The 21,547-nt window shown below is 47.2% G+C and overlaps 1 protein-coding gene across 8 annotated transcripts in view; it reads right to left on the bottom strand.

The window, feature by feature from the left end:
• Positions 1–21,547, bottom strand: part of PPP6R2 (protein phosphatase 6 regulatory subunit 2) — a 90,820-nt gene that overhangs the window by 66,148 nt on the left and 3,125 nt on the right. The window contains exon 1 of one of the 8 annotated variants that reach the window (XM_045555333.1): positions 15,737–15,976. The exons of 6 other annotated variants lie outside the window; for them this stretch is intronic. The gene's annotated coding sequence lies outside the window, so the exon portion shown is untranslated. Of the gene's footprint in view, positions 1–15,736; positions 15,977–21,547 lie in introns of those variants that run through there. One more of the 8 variants, XM_045555338.1, reaches the window with a different exon arrangement.

Genomic DNA, 21,547 nt, shown 5'->3' on the forward strand with positions numbered 1-21,547 from the left:
AGAAGGAATCAACTACTGAGCACCAAGGGCACACACAACAAGGCTTCAGTCTGCATCTGCCTACAACAGGCAGACAGAGTGCCCGTGCTGTGTTTGTTCTCAACACCATACTCCTGGGAAAACAAGAACCACAACGGGAAGCCCCTGCCCGGATCAAGGGCAGGGCATACTCTGGGCTGAGACTCTTGAAGGAAAAATAACTGATGACTAGCTAGATAAAAACCATTGCCAAACAGGTAGAAAACAGCACCAAAAAGCACCAGGAAGGAAACTGGGACAGTAAACAGAGCTGAAGTCCAAAAAAGATGCACAAAAGACCAACAGCCAAGGAACTCTGGCTTCAGGATTACACCAGCCACTAGGAAGAATGGTGACAGCAGCAGCCAGCTCTTAGAGACCTCGTGTGTGCAAGCATTGCAGGAGCACTCTCAAAGCTCAAGTCCACTCAAAGCTCAGCACGGCAACACAGCCGGCAGTTTACTACCAATCCCCAGGTGACAGGTAAAAAGCAGAGGTCTCAATAATTATACAACTAGCCCAAAGTCACAAGGTTAATAACTGTCAGTTCTAGAACTTGAACCCAGGTTTGGCTGACAGCACAGTCCCTGTTCTCAATCCCCACATGATAACCAGATTCCAGCTGAGTCAATGAAGAAAAGAACGAGTTATCAAAGGAGATCCAAAAGGAATGAACAAGATTGTGACAACAGGAAGTCACCACCCAGGACTGAACTAGCCTAGGAAGGGCTACATAGTAGAGCTGAGAGGGGCCACAGCAGGGCTCCTTGGGCTTGAGGGATGACTGGACTCTGAGGAGAGAAAAGTCAAGTCTTCAAAATGGAGCAGTCAATGGGTTTCTTTTTGGGGCAGTGAAATGTTCTGAAATTAGATGGTGGTGACGGTTGTACAGTCTTGTGAATATACTGAAAACCACTGAATTGTACATTTTAAAAGAGTGAATTGTATGGTATGTGAAGTATTTCTCAATGAAAAAAAAAAGATGGAGCAGTGCCTGGGCTGACAGGTGGGAGGCAAATTTTTGAAGAAAAGCCCCTAAAGGTTTGAACACCCACAGCGGCCCAGAGAGAAGACATTGAGTTCAGTTCATTCAGCAACATGTGGCAGAAAATGAGACCAACCTAGCCCTACCTCTGAGGAGCCTGACTGCTAGCAGAGAAGACACTGAAAGACTCTATCTGGTGCCAACCCTGAGAGAGATGGGCATGTGCAGCGACACTGAGCAGAAGCACAGGCCAACACCCCACCACAGCTGTCCGACCTGCAAGCCCTGAGGATGTAGCCAACTGCTAGATTCTCTGCAGTTCAGGTACTCACCTACAAACAGGGATAAAAATGCCAACCTCCCAGTGTGGGTATGGGGACTCACTGGGACAAAGTATAGCACCTGGAACCAGGCTGGGCACCCAGGGAGTGCCCAGTGTGTCAGCTGTCACAACCATAGTTTAGTGGAAGACTTGACATTGTCTAGAGCAGCAGTCTCCAACCTTTTTGGCACCAGGGACCAATTTCATAGAAGGCAACTTTTCCATGGGGGGAGGCGGAGCTCAGGCAGTTAAGGTGCTAAGGTTCCTAACAGGCCAAGGACCGATACTGGTCCGCAGCCCGGGGTTTGGGGATCACAGGTCTATAGTATACTGTGTGAAGCAAACATGATAGACACTACACTATGGAAACTATAGTATACTGTGATGGCCGAAACCTCAACTCCAGAATCCAACTGTGTGGCCCAAGGGTCAGCTGTACCACTTCCTGACCTGAATTGAGCTTCCTACACTTTCTGTGTCTCATTTTCGTCAATTGTAAAATGTGGATGACGATAGTATACACCTCAAAGGGCAGTGTGAATATAATCAAGAGAATCTGCATAAAGGGCTCAACACATGCCTGGTAAACAGTAAGTTAAGTGCCCAATAAATATTAGCAATTGCTGTCCTTGGTCAGGAGTGAGGCTGGGGAGGTGTGGGAAGTGTTGGTCAGAGAAGCCTTCCATGAGGAAACCTAGCTTGAGTTTTACTCATTTTAAATTTATGACCAGCAACCTCAAGTGAAAAGTAAATATGGCCTAGCAATCCTACTATATCTCTCTCCAGGAAGCTGGTTTCCTTCTCTAAGACAACTGAGATAAATTTAAAATGGGCACAAATTTTATGTAGCTCCTCACTTCAAGAAGCAAAGTCAGATTTGAGATTTCTTTCTCAAAGGGAGATCAAAAAGGAAGAAGAAAAGCAGCAGCAAGGAAGTCTATCTGCCCATCCCTCGAATCTTGGCTGCCCTTCACCTGCTATAAAGGTGATAGGTCAGGCGCCAGTTCTAAGCCTCAGCTTCAAGAGGCCTCACAGTGTCCACTCTGGCCTTCTTGGAATCCTGGGACCAGCGTGTGAAGAGGCCCAGGCCAGCCTCCCTGAGGACAGCAGAACCCTGGAGAAAGGCCTAAACATCCAGCGGAGGCTGCAGTCACGTGAGGAAGCCCAGGTGATGGCACAGGGAACAGAGAGGAGCATGCAGCTGTGCCCAGTCCACACGGCCAACCCACAGATTCATAATCAAGAAACAAGATGGTTGTTTTAAGCCACTAATCATTGGGGTGGTTTGTTATGCAGCAATATATAAGTAATACAGTAACCACTTTATTCCTTCAACTCTTTCCTCAACTCCTTAACATCCTTACCCCTTAGTTCACAGAAAAAGCAAACAGTCTCAAGTGTCAACTCCCCCACCTTCCCTCCACCACATTTACCAACCCAAATCTACCACATTCCCTGCCTTCCCTCCTGGTACAAAAAAAGGCCCTTGCTCCCATCAAAGATAAGATCCTCCACCTGCACTCCAGACCCTACTCACACCTTCCCGAGACTGCTATTTCTGGCACCTCTCCCTCTGGTATCTCCAGTTTCTCCCCCTTTACTTCAGCATTACTGGCTGTGTGTTCACGCATATATACACGCACACATACACATCCTACCTTAGCCCTACAGACATTTCTCCAGTCCCTGAGCATGGCAATATTTCCTGAAGGAATTGTCTGCACTCACTGTCCACAATCCCTCTTCTCCTGTCTGGCCTCTCTTACTAAGCACCATTCCACCAAACTGCCTTTGTCAAGGAAACCAGTGACCACCAAGGACTATTTGTCAGTTCTCATCTCACTCAATATCTCAGCAGCCTGACAGTGGGTCAATCTCTCCTTCTTAAAGTAATAGCCTCTCTTAGCTTCTTTGACACCACACCCTCTTAGTTTCTTCCAGACTCCATAGCTACTCCTTGTCAGCCTCTGTTTCTCTGCTCTCTGTTCAGTCCTGGTCTCTCTTCTCCCCTCATGTTGGGTGTGTATAATAATAGGGTTTAGGAGTGCAGCTCTAAGAGCTCTAGTTCCAGAAATGGTGGAGCAGCTTGTATCAGACTACTCCTCCTGCTAGTACTTATAAGCTCCGGACAAAACACAAGAAAAGAACTATTTGATGGCCCTGGAGACCAACCAAAAACATGCAGAAACTAGAGAGGACACAATCATTGAAAGGACAGCAAACTAGATGAGCTCTACTTTGAAGTGGCTTTTGACCTGAGGGTACTTCTCAGTTCTCACAGAGCATGGGGTAATGGTGCTTAAGTAAAAGCAGCAGTCTTCCTGAAGTGAGAAAAAAAGAGGTCAGAGTTCAGGGCTGCCAGAAGTGTTGAAAATTGAAAGAGAAATTCCAACAAAGAAAGGAGCCTCAAAATCTGCATTAAAGTCCTCCCACATGCTTAACTGATTCCTAAACTGCACATGGTGGGATGAAACTCTAAGGAACCAAGCAGAAAGCAGCTGCTACAAGGTGAAAGAGCTAAGCAAAGATTTCAGCAGCTGTCCACAACTGGGGAAACAAAATTTAGAGTTCAAGTTCTGCCACATTAGAGAGGTTTTCCATTATAACCCCATTTGGCCATGTCTTAGAAAATCCATGTTTCAGAACTAAGGGCAATGCCCTAAAACTTAGGGCAAAAGCAAAACAGAAACCCTAGCAAAGCCTACAACAAAGCCTCTACAGTATCAAGATGATCTCCTAGTAATTTAACAGCCTGCCCCAACACAATGCAACCATCTTTATGGGTTGATAATATAAACAAGAGTCTCTAGAAGGTATCATCCACAATGTCCATTACACAATCAAAAATTATAAAACATGCAAAGCAGAAAAATGTGACCCACGATCAAGAGAAAAAACAATCTATAGAACCTACAAATGACCATATGTTGGAACTGGCAGACAATAATTTCAAAACAGGAACTATAAATACGTTAAAGGATTTGGGGAAAAGAAAACAGAAGAAATGAACAGGTAAATATTAGCAGCAGAAAAATGCAAACTCAAAAAAAGAACCAAAAGGAAATTCTAGAGATGCAAATACAGTGTCTGAAATAAAAATGTCACAGTATGGGCTTAATAATAAAATGAACACCAGAGAATAAAGGCAATGAATATAAAGATAGCTTGAGTAGACCGGGCGCGGTGGCTCACGCCTGTAATCCTAGCCTTCTGGGAGGCCAAGGTGGGTGGATCGCTCGAGGTCAGGAGTTCAAGATCAGCCTGAGCAAGATCCCATCTCTACTAAAAATAGAAATAAACATTATCTGGACAACTAAAAATATATATAGAAAAAATTAGCTGGGCATTGTGGCGCATGCCTGTAGTCCCAGCTACTCGGGAGGCTGAGGCAGTAAGATCGCTTAAGCCCAGGAGTTTGAGGTTGCTGTGAGCTAGGCTGACGCCACGGCACTCACTCTATCCCGGGCAACAAAGTGAGACTCTGTCTCAAAAAAAAAAAAAAAAAAAAAAAGATAGCTTGAGTATAAAATACACAAATGTAAACATGGAGAGAAAAAAGAGTTTTAAAAATACCAACATATCTAAAGCCTGTGGAACAACATCAAACAATCTAAAATAGATACAAAGTCAGGTATGGTGGCATGTGCCTATAGTCCCAGCTACTCGGGAGCCTGAGGTGGGAGAATTGCTTGAGCCTGGGAATCTGAGTCCAGCCTGGGCAACATAGCAAGACTCCATCTTTAAAAAATAAAATAAATAAATAAATAAAATAGCTATAGTTGGAGTCCCAAAAGTAAAGGAAAAAGAAAATGGGACAGAAGATATAAAGTGTCAATGGCTAAAATGTTTCCAAAGATGAAACATCAACCCACAGACGTAAGGCACTGAGAAACTCCAAGAAGGATAAATACAAACACCACACCTAGAATATTACAGTCAAACTGAACAAAAAAATTGATAAAAATAAAGAAAATACCTTAAACACGGCAGGAAAAAAGGTATTATATTAGGTGAACAACAATAAGAATAATAGCTGACTTCTCATCAGAAACAACAGAAGCTAGAAAACAATAGAATAATGTGTTTAAAGTACTGAGAGAAGGCCAGGCACAGTGGCTCACATCTATAATGCTTGCACTTTGGGAGACCAAGGTAGGAGGATCAGTTGAGGCCAGGAGTTCAAGACTAGCCTGAGCAAGAGCAAGACCCTGTCCCCACAAAAAATAGAAAATTTAGCTGGGCGTGGTGGTATGCACCTATCATTCCAGCTGCTTGGGAGGCTGGGACAGGAGGATTGCTTGAGCCCAGAAGCTCATGGCTGCAGTGAGGTATAATGATGCCATTGTACTCTAGCCTGGGTGACAGAACAAGACTCTGTCTCAAAATAAATTAATTAATTAAATGCTGAAAAAAAAGCTATCAACCTATAATTCTATATCCAGCAAAAATATCCTTCAAAACAGAGGAATAAATGAAGATGCTTTCAGACAAACAAAAGCTGAAGGAATTTGTCCTCATAATACCCACACTACAAGAAATACTGAAGAAAGTGCTTCAGGCTGAAGGAAAATGATCCCAGATAGAAATCTGCTCTGTAAAAATGAATGAAGAAGTTTCCAACTCATTCTATGGATCCAGTATTATCCAAAACCAAACAAAGACATCATAAGAAAAGAAAGTCACATACAAACATGGCTCATGAAGACAGATGTAAAAATCCTCAAAACACGAGCAAATCAAATCCAGCCATATATAAAAAGGATTATATAACATGCCACACCAAGGGAGATTTATCCCCAAGAATGCAAGATTACTTTAACATCTGAAAATCAATTAACATAACATTATATATCAATAGAATAAAGGACAAAAATCAAATGATCATCTTAATAGATGCAGAAAAAGCACTGGACAAAATCCAACAGCCTTTCATGATAAAAACACTCCACAAAATAGGAATAGAAAGCAACTTTCTCAACCACTGAATGCCCACTATTATAACTTCTATTCAACATTGTATTAGGGATTCTAGCCAATGCACTAAAGCAAAAAAGTAAAAGACATAACAATTAGAAAGGAAAAGTAAAATTATCTTTATCTGCAAATAGACACAAAAGACCATATACTTTATGATTCCATTTATATGAAGTTCAACAACCTGCAAAATTAATCTGTAGTGATAGAAATCAGAACTGGCTGCCAGATTTTGGGGGGTGGTTGTAATGACTAAAAAGGGACAAAGGGACACAAGGAAACTTTCAGGGGTGATGCAAATGTTCTATATCTTGACAACAGTGATAGACACATTGGTGCATATATTTGTTAAAATTCACCAAATTTATAGAGTTAAGGTCTATACATTTCACTGGGTGTAAGATATACTTCAATAATTTTTAAGAGGAATATTTAAAAAAAAATAAAAAGACTACACATTCCATGTTAAAAACAAAAGAACAATACATTATATGTATCAAAACATCACTATGTACCCTACAAATACGTATAATTATTACATGTCAATTAAAACATAAATAAAAATTTAAAAAAAATTTTTTTAAAAAGAAGAGGGATGCTCCTAACAAAAAAAGAAAAAAGAAAAAAAGAAGAGGGCTGCTTGCTGTGTATGATACATTATTTACAATACAGGCTGAGCAACTCTACTCCAAAAATCCAAAATGCTCCAAAGTCTGAAACTTGTTGCACTTCACATGACACTCAAAGGAAATGTTCATTGAAGCATTTAAGATTTTGTATTTGGGATGCTCAACTGCTAAGTATAATGCAAATATTCCAAAATCCAAAAACACTTCTGGTCCCAAGCATTTTGGGTAAGGGGTATTCAACCTGTATGACCATCAATTAAAATAAAGCAAGATGTGGGAGCAGGATGAATGCTGAGAAATTACTTAATGAGTACAATGTATGTTATTTGGGTGACACATACCCTAAAGCCCTGACTTGAGCACAACACAATCTATGCATGTAAGAAAATTGAACTTGCACCCCATAATTCTATACAAATAAAAAAATAAAGATAAAATCCTTTAAAAAAATAAATAAAATAAATAAAGATATTGAAGAACGTGTGGAGTATGCCATAAGCCTCTCTCTCTCTCTCTCTCTCTCTCTCTCTCTCTCTCTCTCTCTCTCACACACACACACACACACATACATACCACTATCTGTTAATAAACTATCTTTAGAAGGACACAAAAGAAAACAGAAACACTAGTTGCCTGGGAAGAGGAAAAGGGTAGCTGAGGGACAGGGTGAGAGTGAGACTGACTTCACAATACACACTTTGGTACCGTTTACATTTTACTGTTAACTCAGATTACTATGTGCATGCACAGGAGACAGCTCTGAAAAGCACAGGCTCTGGAGTCTGACCACCTGGGTTGAGTCCTGGCTCTCCTTACTGTGACCTTGGATACATTACTTAATTTGTTTGTGCCTTGGTGTTCTCGTATGAATATTAACAGGGACATTAAGAGTCACTACATCATTAACTTGTTATAAAGATTAAATGAAATCGTATAGGCAGGGCCAGGAGTGATGGCTCACTCCTGTAACCCTAGCACTTCAGGGGGCCAAGCTGGCATGATCACTTGAGGCCAGGAGTTCAAGACCAGCCTAAGCAAGATCCTGTCTCTAAAAAAAAAAAAACCAGAAAAATTAACCAGGCATGGTGGTTCAGGCCTACAGTCCCACCTACTTGGGAGATTGAGGCACGATCACTTGAGCCCAGGAGCTTGAGGTTGCAGTAACATACATTAAAAAATATGTGGGCTTCTTCCAGCTTTACTGGAAGACACACACACACACACACACACCCCAATGCCTGGTACATAATCAGCTATCATTATTATTCAAAAATCAAAACAATAAAATAGTTTAAAAGTTAGTCTTTTAATCTTTTAACCAAAAAAGGAAAGGTTTAGAGTCAAACTACCTGAGGTACAAATCCTGACTCTATCACCTATTTGTTGTATACATCAATCTGTGAAACAGGAAAATAATACAGGCGTACCTCACTTTATTGTGCTTCACAGATATTAAGTTTTTTACAAATTGAAGGTCTGTAGCAACCACGCATGGAGCAAGTCTATCAGCGCCACTTTTCCAACAACATGTGCTCGCTTCAAGTCTCTGTGTCACATTTTGGCAATTCTCAGTCTTTCAAACTTTTTCATCATTATTATATCTGTTATGGTGACCTGTCATTAGTGATCTTTGAGGTTACTATCGTAATTGTTTTGGGAACCAGAAACCACACCCATACAAGACAACTTAATAGATAAATGCTGTGTATGTTCTGACTGTTTCACTGACCAGCCATTCCCCAATCTCTCTCCCTCTCCTCTGGCCTCCCTATTCCTTGAGATACAACAGTATTGAAATTAGGCATTAATAAGCATACAATGGCCTGCAAGTGTTCAAGTGAAAGGAAAAGTTGCACATCTCTCACTTTAAATCAAAAGCTAGAAATGATTAAGCTTAGTAAGGAAGGCATGTCAAAAACTGAGACAGGCTGAAAGCTAGGCCTCTTGCACCAAAGAGCCAAGTTGTGAATGCAAAGGAAAAATGCTTGAAGGAAATTAAAAGTGCTACTCCACTAAACACACCAATGATAGGAAAGCAAAACAGCCTTATTGCTGATATGAAGGAAAGAAGCCATCTCCACAACATAAAAGTGTGAGGTGAAGCAACCAGTGCTGATGTAGAAGCTGCAGCAAATTATCCAGAAGATCTGGCTAAGATCACTGATGAAGGTGGCTACGTTAAACAACAGATTTTCAATGTAGGAAAACAGTCTTATATTGGAAGAAGATGCCATCTAGGACTTTTACAGCTAGAGAAGAGAAGTCAATGCCTGGCTTCAAAGGACAAGCCAATTCTATTGTTAGAGGCTAATGCACCTGGTGACTTTAAGTTGAAGCTAATGTTCATTTACCACTTCAAAAATCTTAGGGCCCTTAAAGAACAAAACCTAGATGACAATACATCTGTTCACAGCATGTTTTATCGAATTTTTTTGGAGACAGGGTCTCGCTATGTCAGCTCGGCTAGAGTGCAGTGGCATCATAATAGGCCACCACACCTGGCCTGTTTTACTATTTTAAACTCCCTGTTGAGACCTACTGCTCAGAAAAAAGATTCCTTTCAAAATATTACTGCTCCCTTACAATGTACCTGGTCACCCAAGAGCTCTGATGGAGACATACAAGGAGATTAGGGATATTTTCATGCCTGCTAACACAACAACCATTCTGTTGTCCATGGATCAAGGAGTAATTTCAACTTTCAAGTCTTGTTATTTAACAAACGTATTTCGTAAAGATATGGCTGCCATAGATAGTGACTCCTATGGATCTGGGCAGTCAACTGAAAACCTTCTGGAAAGGATTCACCATGCTGGATGCCATTAAGAACACTCATGGATTCATGGGAGGAGGTTAAAATCTCAAATTAACAGGAGTTTGGAAGAAACTGATTTCAACCCTCATGGATGACTTTGAGGAATTCAAGAATTTTGTGGAGGCCAGGCATGGTAGCTCATGCCTGTAATCCTAGGACTCTGGGAGGCTAAGGCTGGAGGATCGCTTGAACTCAGGAATTCAAGACCAGCCTGAGCAAAAGTGAGACCCCCGTCTCTACTAAAAATAGAAAAATTAGCCAGGCATCATGGCGCACGCCTGTAGTCCTAGCTACTCGGGAGGCTGAGCCAAGAGGATTATGCAGGAGTTCAGGGTAGCAGTGAGCTATGATGATGCCACTGCACTCTCGCCAGGGCAACATAGCAAGACTCTGTCTCAAAAAAAAAAAAAAATTTAGTGGAAGAAGTCACTGCATGTGTGGTGAAAACAGTAAGAGAACTAGAATTACAAGTGGAGCCTAAAGGTATGATTGAATTGTTACAATCTCAAGATAAAACTTGAATGGATGAGAAATTGCCTCTTATGAATAAGCAAAGAAAGTAATTTCTTGAGATGGAGTATATTCCTAGTGAAGATGCTGTGAACATTACTGAAATGACAAGAAAGGATTCAGACTATTCCATAAACTTAGTTGATAATGCAGTGGCAGGGTTTGAGAGGATTAACTCCAATTTTGAAAGCATTTTACTGTTTACCCACAGCATCACAAAAATTACAGAAAGAAATCTTTCATTAAAGGAAGAGTGAATCAATGTGACAAACTTCATTATTGTCTTATTATAAGAAATTGCCACAGTCACACCCATATTCATCAACCACCACCCTGATCAGTCAGCAGACATCAATATCAAGGCAAGACTATCCACTAACAAAAAGATTATGACTCACTGAAGGCTCAGATGATCATTGGCATTTTTCAGCAATGAAGTTTTGGGGGGGGGGGGTTGTTTGTTTTTTAGAGACAGAGACTTGCTCTGTCACCCAGGCTGTAGAGCACAGTGGCATGATCATAGCTTACTGTAGCTTGGAACACCTGGGCTCAAGCAATCCTCCCACCTCAGCCTCCCAAGTACCTAGGCCTACAGGCATGTGCCACCACACTCAGGTAATTTTTTTTAAATTTTTTTAGAAATGGAGTCTTGCTATGTTGCCCAGGCTGGTCTCAAATTCCCGGCCTTAACCAATCCTCCTGCTTTGGCCTCCCAAAGTGTTGAGATTATAGGTATGAGCCGCTGTGCCCAGCATCAATGAAGTATTTTAATTAAGGTATATACATTATTTTTCTAGACATAATGCTACTGTACACTTAATAAACTACAGTTTAGTGTAAACATAACTTTTATATGCCCTGGGAAACTAAAAACTTCATGTGACTCACTTTATTATGTTTTATTGCAGCGGTCTGGAATCAAACCTGTAATATCTCCAAGGTATGTCTATATTACCTATACCCTAGGGTTATTATGAGGATTAAATGAAGTAATTCATACAAAGCATTCAACACAATAGCACATAATAAATGCTCAATAGATTCTGCTGTGTGTGTGTTTTAAATAAACAGCTGTTCCCGAGGCTTTACACATTATCCCCATACTGATAGTTGCATACTTGCAGACTGACCTCTCCTTTGGGCTTAAGATTCTTCTGCAAGATACCTTCTCCCTAACACCCCTTGGACTTCTCAGACTCCCACTACTTGCTTTCTACCTCCACACTACAATAACTCCCCCACCCCTGCCACCAACCCAATCCAGCTTTCCCATTTCAGTAAAGAGTGCCACTGTCCACCCATTTGTTCCATCAGGAAGCCTAGAAGTCACCCTGAGTCCTCTCATTCCCTCATACGCCTCTTCTAATCTATCAGCAAGTCCCAACAGCTCTACCTCCAAAATATCTCCCTAAGTCAACCACCAAAGTCTAAACCACTGTAACGACTACACCCACTTCCCAACTTTTCACCTCACTTCCCTCCTATCCATATGCCAATGTCCATAAGATCATGGCACTCCCCAACTCAATCTCCAGCCCAGGTTTCCCCTACAACCCAGACTCAAGGCCCAACTCCTCACCTACACCTTCAAGGGACAGCATTATTGGAAGACCAACTCTCCAACCCAAGCTCCTATCTCCCCCTTACCCTAGCCACATCAGTCTTGATTCCTGGAGGATACTGAGCCCTTTCCCACCTCCATGTACTGTCCTCTCAGCCTGGAAGACTCTGAGCTCTGACTCTTCTCATAGCTAGCTTCTTCTCACATTCCAGAGCTTAACTGACATGAGAGTTAGAAAAGTCAAATGGGAAGAGAAACAAGATAGAAAGGGACATAAAGAAGAGGTGAACAGCTAAGGGTGTCAGTGATGGCAGGGAGAGGCCGTGGGGGAGGTGATGGAGGGGAGGTGTGTGAAGGGGGGGAGGTGGCCAGGCATGGTGGTGCATGTCTGCAGTCCCAGCTACTTGGGAGGCTGAGGCAGGAGGAGCCCTTGAGCCCAGGAGTTGGAGGCTGCAGTGAGCTATGATCACGCCACTGCACTCTAGTCTGGGCAACAGAGTGAGACCCTGCCTCAAATAAATAAATAAATAAATACAAGAGTAACAGGTTGGAAAAGAGCATAGGAACAAGATGGGTGGGCACAGTGACAAAATGGGAGGGTAATTTGCAGTAACACACAGGGACTAAGTGGAAGTGCCAGACTTGGAGGAGCTGGTGTGGTGACAGGGCAGGGGATCAGTAGCAAACTGGGAGCAATCAGTAACAAATGAATGGATAATACAGGTAGGTAGGCTGCAAGGGCACAAAGTAGCAGGTGAGGGAACTCACAAAGGGGGCCCAGTAAGGTGCATGGAGGAAGGTGACAGGGATGAAGAAAGAAATGGGATGGGATGGAGGAAGGCATGGAGCAGGGAGGGTTATGGTGACAGGCCAGGGAAGGTGACAGAATGGGGTAGGTGACTGATGACATCTGAAGCCATAATGGGGGGGGGTGTGACAGGAAAGAGGAGTGGTGATGCAAAGAGGGGGAGGTAACAGAAAGAGGATTCAGTGATTGGACAAGAGGCGTGATGACAGGGGCCACTGAGAGGGGAATGTGTCACACTGACAGGCAGGAGAAAAATAGTGGGGGGACACTGACAGGTGGGGTCACTAACAGCAGGGCAGGGGACTACCGGGAAGGGTCCCTGACAGACGGGGGGGGGGAGGTAGCACTAAGGCGGGAGCAGTAGCAGGGGACAGGCGGCACCTTCCCAGGCAAGGGTGGGGCACAGCAACACTGCACGCAGAGAGAGGAGGGAGCCTGACAGGCAGGGAGGGGAGCTCACTGGCAGTGGGGGTCACTGACAAGGAGGGCACTACAGGACTACGGGCACAGGTGGGCAATGACAGCTGCGACTGACAGAGAAGGCACTGGAAGGGTGCATCACAGGGGGAAGGGGCACTGACTTGGGGGACCTTGCCAGGATGGGGAGGGCACTGGTAGCAGGGGCACTGACTGGCATGAGGGGGCATAGACTGATGAAGGGGCAAGATGGGTGGGGTAGGACTGACTGACTGGGGTGGAGTGACGGGAGCACGAACTGGAGAGAGGGGGATCTGACCGACAGGGGAAAGGACACTGAATGACTTGGGGGGCACTGACAGAGAGGGGGCACTGACTAACAAGGGGACACTGACTGCTGAGTGGTCACTGATGGGGAGCACTAACTGGCAGAGGCACTGAGAAAGGGGACTGACAGATGGAGGGGGCACTGCTGGGGGGGACACTGATAAGAGCACACTGACCGATGGGGGTCCTATGGGGGGCAATGACTGATGGGGGGATTGACGAGGCAGTGACCAACAGGGGCACTGACTGACAGAAGGTACTGACCGACTGATGCGGTCACTGGCTGATGAGGTCACTGATGGGGTACTCACTGACGAGACACTGACTAATTGGGTCACTGACTGACAGGGTAATGACTGACTTCACTGAATGAGGGGGCACTGACTGATGGGGTGACTGACTGACTGACCCACGGGGCACTGACCTACTGACTGAGGGGGGCACTGACAGATGGGGGGGTCATTGACTGACGGGGGGTCACTGACCAACGGGGGCACTGACTGACGGGGTCACTGACTGCTTGACAGGGCACTGACTGACAGGGCACTGACTGATGGAGGCACTGACCGATGGAGGCACTGACTGACGGGCGGGAGGGGTGTCACTGACCGACTGAAGGGGCACTGACTGATGGGGTCACTGACTGATTGGCAGGGCAGTGACTGACGGGGGTCACTGACTGACTGACCAAGGGGGGTCACTAACTGACTGACCGAGGGGGGGCACTGACTAACTGACGGGGCACTGACTGACAGGGTCACTGACCGACGGGGCACTGACTGACGGGGTCACTGACTGACAGGGCACTGACTGATGGGGTCACTGACTGATTGACAGGGCACTGACTGACGAGGTCACTGATTGACTGACAAGGCACTGACTGATGGGGTCACTGACTGACCGACAGGGCACTGACTGAGGGGGTCACTGACTGATTGACAGGGCACTGACTGACGGGGCAATGACTGACGGGGTCACTGACCGACGGGGCACTGACTGACGGGGTCACTGACTGACCGACGGGGCACTGACTGACGGGGTCACTGACTGACTGACCGACGGGGCACTGACTGACAGGGTCACTGACTGACCAACGGGGCACTGACTGACGGGGTCACTGACCGACGGGGCACTGACTGACAGGGTCACTGACCGACAGGGCACTGACTGACGGGGTCACTGACTGACTGACCGACGGGGCACTGACTGACGGGGTCACTGACCGACCGACGGGGTCACTGACTGACCGACGGGGCACTGACTGACGGGGTCACTGACTGACTGACCGACGGGGCACTGACTGACGGGGTCACTGACTGATTGACAGGGCAATGACTGACGGGGTCACTGACTGACCGACGGGGCACTGACTGACGGGGTCACTGACTGACCGACGGGGCACTGACTGACGGGGTCACTGACTGACTGACCGACGGGGCACTGACTGACGGGGTCACTGACTGACCAACGGGGCACTGACTGACGGGGTCACTGACCGACGGGGCACTGACTGACGGGGTCACTGACTGACCGACGGGGCACTGACTGACGGGGTCACTGACCGACCGACGGGGTCACTGACTGACCGACGGGGTCACTGACTGACCGACGGGGCACTGACTGACGGGGTCACTGACTGACTGACCGACGGGGCACTGACTGACGGGGTCACTGACTGACTGACCGACGGGGCACTGACTGACGGGGTCACTGACTGACCGACAGGGCACTGACTGACGGGGTCACTGACTGACCGACGGGGCACTGACTGACGGGGTCACTGACTGACTGACCGACGGGGCACTGACTGACGGGGTCACTGACTGACTGACCGACGGGGCACTGACTGACGGGGTCACTGACTGACTGACCGACGGGGCACTGACTGACAGGGTCACTGACTGACCGACGGGGTCACTGACTGACCGACGGGGCACTGACTGACGGGGTCACTGACTGACCGACGGGGCACTGACTGACCGACGGGGCAATGACTGACGGGGTCACTGACTGACCGACGGGGCACTGACTGACGGGGCACTGACTGACGGGGCACTGACTGACGGGGTCACTGACTGATTGACGGGGCAATGACTGACGGGGTCACTGACTGACCGACGGGGCACTGACTGACGGGGTCACTGACTGACCGACGGGGCACTGACTGACGGGGCACTGACTGACGGGGTCACTGACTGATTGACGGGGCAATGACTGACGGGGTCACTGACTGACCGACGGGGCACTGACTGACGGGGTCACTGACTGACCGACGGGGCACTGACTGACGGGGTCACTGACTGACTGACCGACGGGGCACTGACTGACGGGGGGTCACCGACTGACGGCCCGGCGGGCGGTCGCACTTACCTGCCCCGCGGGCCGGGCGTCGCGGCGGCTCCTTGGAGGCCCAGGTGGAGGCCCACGTGGAGGCCAGGGCGCTGGTGGTGGCGAAGCCCGGGCGGCCTCGAGAGGGCCGCACGCACATGGGCCCGGCCCGGGCGCGGCGCCTACAGACACGGGCGCAGCCGGCCGGCGGCTCGGGACCAGCTCGGGGCCGCGGGCGGCGCTCGGATCGCTCCAAAATGGCGGCGGAGGCGTCGCGGGGACGCGCGCGGTCGGGGGCGGGGTCTCCGCGTAGGGCGCGCACGCCGCGGCCGGGGCGGGGCCGGGGCGGGGCGGCCCCGCGGCGCTGCGGGAGGCGCGGGCTGCGGGCTGCGGGGTCGGCAGCGCGGGCTGTCGGCGGCCGTGGAGCGTGGCGGCTAGGGGTGCGTGTTTCCCCCGTTCCCTCTGCGGCACTGGCTAACTTTCACGCCAGCAGGGTTCACTTTTGTTGTGTGACGATACGTTTCCAAGGCAACGTCGCCCGGGAACCACCCGGAGGCGGGCCGTGCGGGAGGCGGGGCTTCCTGTGGAGGCCCCGGGCGTGCGGGACGCGGGCGTGCGGGACCCGGCCGGCCTCCCTGCCAGGCCTCCCGGCGCGGCGTTTCCGCTTGGACACGTGCGTGTTTAGCGCGCGTCGGAATTGTTCGTACTAACCCTAAAACACTGTTTCAGGCGTGAGCGTGAGCCGTGGGAAGGTTTTGGGGAAAACTGAACACTTGAGGAATATCGCGACACCCTGCCGGTCACCAGCCGCGGCCTCGGCGCTGCGAGAGCGGGTCCGTCCGCCGAGCGCTCCTCCCGGGGGCTGGGCGAGCCCCGGCGGCGGAGGGCGCCCCGGGAGAAGGTTCCGGCCCGGCCCGGCCCTGCGCACCCGGCGGCCGGCGGTGCGGCCGAACGTCTGCGGGAGCCATCGCCGCGGGCCGCGCTACCCCAGTATCCCACAGGTCAGCTTTCTGGCAAGTTCAGCGCGTGAACTTCCGGAAGTTGGGGAGAAAAGCACCAGCCTCACACCCGAGAGGAGAGGCCCCGCGTCTGGGCTGTCCTGCAGCCTGCGAAGCGGGGCGCCGCTCCAGGTGCAGCAGGTGCCGGAACCCGGCTACCCTCTGCCTGCGCTCGGCTCCCTCCCTGTGCTCAGGCCGCGCGCGCGGCCAGCGGGAGCCTGTCACACCCACGCTGCATCCCTCGGCAAACCTGCCCCTCCGCTTGGATGTGCAGCCGGCTCTCCACGGCCAGCACCTCTCGCCTGACTCACGGAGGCGGCTCCCCACTTCTGTCCGAGGGTACTTGCCGCGGCTCGGCGTGCTGTGATCAGCAGAGCACCCAGAGATCCGGTTAAAACAGGTCAGATCACAGCCCCTCGGACCCGGCAGGGACTCCTGTCTCACGGGGTGGAAGCCAAAGTTCTTGCTGTTGCCCACAGGATCCTATCTCATCTCCCTATTCCCTGTTCGTTGGCTAGGATGATGACAGCCTCCTGCCACAGGCCGCCTGCTCAGATTGCCCCGCGTTCCTGGATGCCTTTCCCTTAGCTGTCGCTGTGCTTGCCCCTTAGCTGTCGCTGTGCTTGCCTCCTAGATCCATTGTTTCTCCAGTGAGGGCTTCCCTGGCCACCCTGTTTCGAATCTCAAGCCTGCATACACCCATGCTTCATAGTCCTCTTCCCTGCTTGGGTTTTTTTCCTCCTCCACAATTGTATCAGTAACCACAGCCCACTAAGGGGACAGAAACCACACGATGATTTCAACAGGTAAAGTTTCTTGTAAATATATTATCAATAACAGGAGATTGTAATAATTACAAGGAATGAAGATAACTGTATATTCAAGAAGGGGCAAAAGTTGGAAAGGGGTCCCCTCCCCAAGGTGGGAGTTCATTCCTTGGTAGAGAAGTGTGGCAGCCCAAACGACACAGCAGAGACATTTCCTGGGTTGTCCTGGGATAGAGCTGATGCTTAATCGCCAAGCAGAGGCTGGTGGGCAGGAATACACCTCTCCAAGTGCACGTGGACAAAGGCCAGAAAACCTACTGCCAAGGTGCCTAAGTGACTGGCTGGAAATCCACCCATGGGGTTGCCACTGAAACTCAATGGGAAGCTATCCACAGGGGTGGCACCAAAACTTGGGAGGACAAGTACAACTGCATGTCCCCGACACCTGCCGCTGGCAGCCCTACAACAGAAGCAAGAGAAAGAATGCGCACGGAAACCAGAAAGTTCCTTCCTCCTGCAGTCACTCTCCAGCACTCTCTACTGGCAAAGCTTAACTTTGTGCCAACTGCAAAATGCAAATGCTTATTTATAGGATCCAGGTCCCTGGTCACGTCAGAGCAGGAGACGGAAAATGGATTCCAAGCATGAATAGTGGATTTGGAGCAAATTGGCACAGTCCAACCTTTTGGATAGTCAGCTTCTTTATGCATCCTTTCATACATATTTGAACTTCCACATAAAAAAATGCTATATTTTCACCTAACAAGGTACAGCTATCCTTATTCCAGGTGAAGACAATACTCACTTTTTCCCCAGAATGAGAATATGCACACTCCCAATAGTCATATCTATTGCTAGCTATATTGATTACTCCTCAAATTTTGTCACTCTCCCACTGAATAGTCCATAATGTTAAGGCTAAATAGTGAAGTTAACCTCTAACAACTTGTATATTTTCATAAATGGAAAAGAAAGAGAAGAAAATGGTTAGTATATGCTAATACCTAATATAACAAGAGAAAGCATACAAAGCTACTGTAGTTCTTATTTCTGGTCACAAGACACAGTTGATACGTATGGCTCTTTAACACTTTTTCACTAATATTGGAAACAAGGCAAGGATGTCTGCTTCCACCACTTTAATTCTATGTTATACTAAAGATTCTAGCTGGTGCAGTAAGGCAAGAAGAAAGTAAAGGCACACAGATTAGAAAAGAAGAAGCAAAATAGTCTTTATTCATAGATGACATGATTATTTATATAGGAAATCCTAAGGAATCTACACAAAAAATCTGGAACTAATAAGATAGTTTAACAAGGTTACAGGATACAATATGTAAACAACAGTTTTATTTTATTTTATTTTATTTTTTTTTGAGACAGAGTCTCACTCCGTTGCCTGGACTAGAGTGAGCCCCGTGGCGTCAGCCTAGCTCACAGCAACTTCAAACTCCTGGGCTCAAGCAATCCTTCTGCCTCAGCCTCCCGAGTAGCTGGGACTACAGGCATGTGCCACCATGCCTGGCTAATTTTTTCTATATATTTTTAGTTGTCCAGATAATTTCTTTCTATTTTTTTTGGTAGAGACGGGGTCTCACTCTTGTTCAGGCTGGTCATGAACTCCTGAGCTCAAATGATCTGCCTGCCTCGGCCTCCCAGAGTGCTAGGATTACAGGTGTGAGCCACGACGCCCAGCCAGGAAAAATTTTCAATTAGCAATAATCCCACCTCAGATAAAACTCATTGGCTATGATACTGTCACTGTGCAAAGCTGGCTATGTAGATTTTTTTAAGCTTTACAAAAAAAAAAAATAAGTAAAACAAAACCTCCTTTTGCATTCCATAAAAATTGACAGAAGAGCACCTGGCCAGAAGAGCACAACAGTCGGCAGCTCCCCCACCTCAACCCCCACACCAGGGTCTCTGTGGGACAGGGGCAAGTCTGCAAAGGACACGCTGAGGACCACCTCTCTCCCAGAGTTGTCCCCTGTCCCCCCCACGTGCTGCAACTCCCAAACACACATCGAATCAGATTTCCAGTTTTTCTTCCTTCACATACAATTATTTCATAAAATTTTGTTATACATTTTTTATACCAATGTAACAGGTGGGCAGGAAACGGAGTCTGACAGTATATATTATGCTTATAAATGGTGGGGTAGGAGATGGCAGAGGGTCCAGGTGAACAAAAACCAATGGTCTTTATAGAAATATCGAGAGTTTCAATAGCAAAATGCGGTGGGAAACAGGCCACGGAGCCGGAGAAGGGTGTTTATTGGGCTTTATTCTCAGGGAGAGATGGTACTGTGCGGTCGATGATGCAAGTTGTTATGTGACCTGTTGGGGAGGGAAGGGACAAGGGAGAGGGAGCAGAAAACGAGTTTTCTTTTTTTTTTTTTGCCTAGCCTAGCTCACAGCAACCTCAGACTCCTGAGCTGAAGTGATCCTACTGCCTCAGCCTCCCGAGTAGCTGGGACTACAGGCATGTGCCACCATGCCCGGCTAACTTTTTTTTCTATATATATTTTAGTTGGCCAGATAATTTCTTTCTATTTTTAGTAGAGATGGGGTCTCGCTAAGGCCGGTCTTGAACTCCTGACCTCGAGCGATCCACCCGCCTCGGCCTCCCAGAGTGCTGGGATTACAGGTGTGAGCCACTGCGCCAGGCCTAGAAAACGAGTTTTCTCAGAAAGGAATCTAGAGTGCACGGCGTGTTCAGTTAGCGTGAAGCAGAGGTTTAACACAGCTGCTTTCTCTTCAAAGCCTCCACCATGTCGTTCTCCGGAGCTTCTTGCTTTGTCTGCAAAAGTCTGCACAGACCTTGGCCCGCTTACAGCGTCCTTTGTTTTCCAGAGTCGATCTCATCCAGCGCACTTCTGATTTTATTTTCCACATCCTCCACCAGGCGCCTGATACTGGCTATGTGGGGAGCAGTCGCTCGGTTTCATCTGTGTGTCTGGTTACGGCTGCCTCCGGAGTTCGTGGTGCCAGAGCGGGATTTGCAAATGGGTGTAAATTAAGGATTTTGAGATGAGATAACCTGGGATCACGGTGGGCTCTAAACTCAATGGCAAATGTCCTTACGAGAAGGGGAGAAGACAGAGAGAAGTTGATGTGAAGACAGAAGCAGAGACAGGAGTCATGCCAAGCCAGGAAATACTAAGGATTGCCGGTAGCCACCAAAAGTTATGAGACAGGCACAGAACAGATTCTCACTCAGAGCCTCCAGAAGGAACCAGCTCTGCTCACACCTTGATTTTGGACTTCTAGCTTCCTAGACTGTCAGAGAATAAATTTCTGTTGTTTTAAGCCATCCGGTTTGTGTCACCTGTTACAGCAGCCATAGAAAGGATGTGTAAGTTCCCAATAAAACCACAGGTGCTACACCTCTGAATGAGCTTCCCCAGTTGGCAACAATTCATGTGTTGTCACAACTCCTTGCCAGGAAATTAAGTGAGCTGTGATGATGCTACTGCACTCTAGGTCACAGAGTGAGACCCTGTCTCCATAAAAAAAAAAAAAAAAAAACTACTAGAAGAAACATAAGAGGTATTATTTGGGGAAGGACCTTAGGTTAAGAAAACATTTCCAAGATACGACACCAAAAGCCGAATCCATGAAATAAAAAAATTGATAAATTTTTCCTCTTCGAAAGATGCCATTAAGAAAAATAAAAGACAAGCCACAGGGTGGAAAAATATTTGCAAATCATCTAATAAAGGACTAGATTCCAAAATATGTTTTTTAAAACTCTTACAAGTGGTATTGTGTATTAACCCACAATACCACTATACACCCCCTTGAATGGCTATAATTAAAAAGGCTGGCGATACCAAGTGTTGATGAGGATGTGGAAGACCGGAACCTTCATCCATTCCTAGTGGGAACATAAAATGGCATAGCTACTTTAGAAAACATTTTGACAATTTCTTAAAAAGATAAACATAAACTGACCATACATCCAAACACTTTCACTCCTAGGTATCTACCCAAGAAAAATTAAAACATGTCCACACAAAGATGTGTACACAAATGTACACAGCAGTATTCATAATAAGCAAAAAGTAGAAACAATCCAAATGTCCATC

This window comes from Lemur catta, chromosome 6 (genome assembly GCF_020740605.2).
Source record: "Lemur catta isolate mLemCat1 chromosome 6, mLemCat1.pri, whole genome shotgun sequence".
Taxonomy (NCBI): domain Eukaryota; kingdom Metazoa; phylum Chordata; class Mammalia; order Primates; family Lemuridae; genus Lemur; species Lemur catta.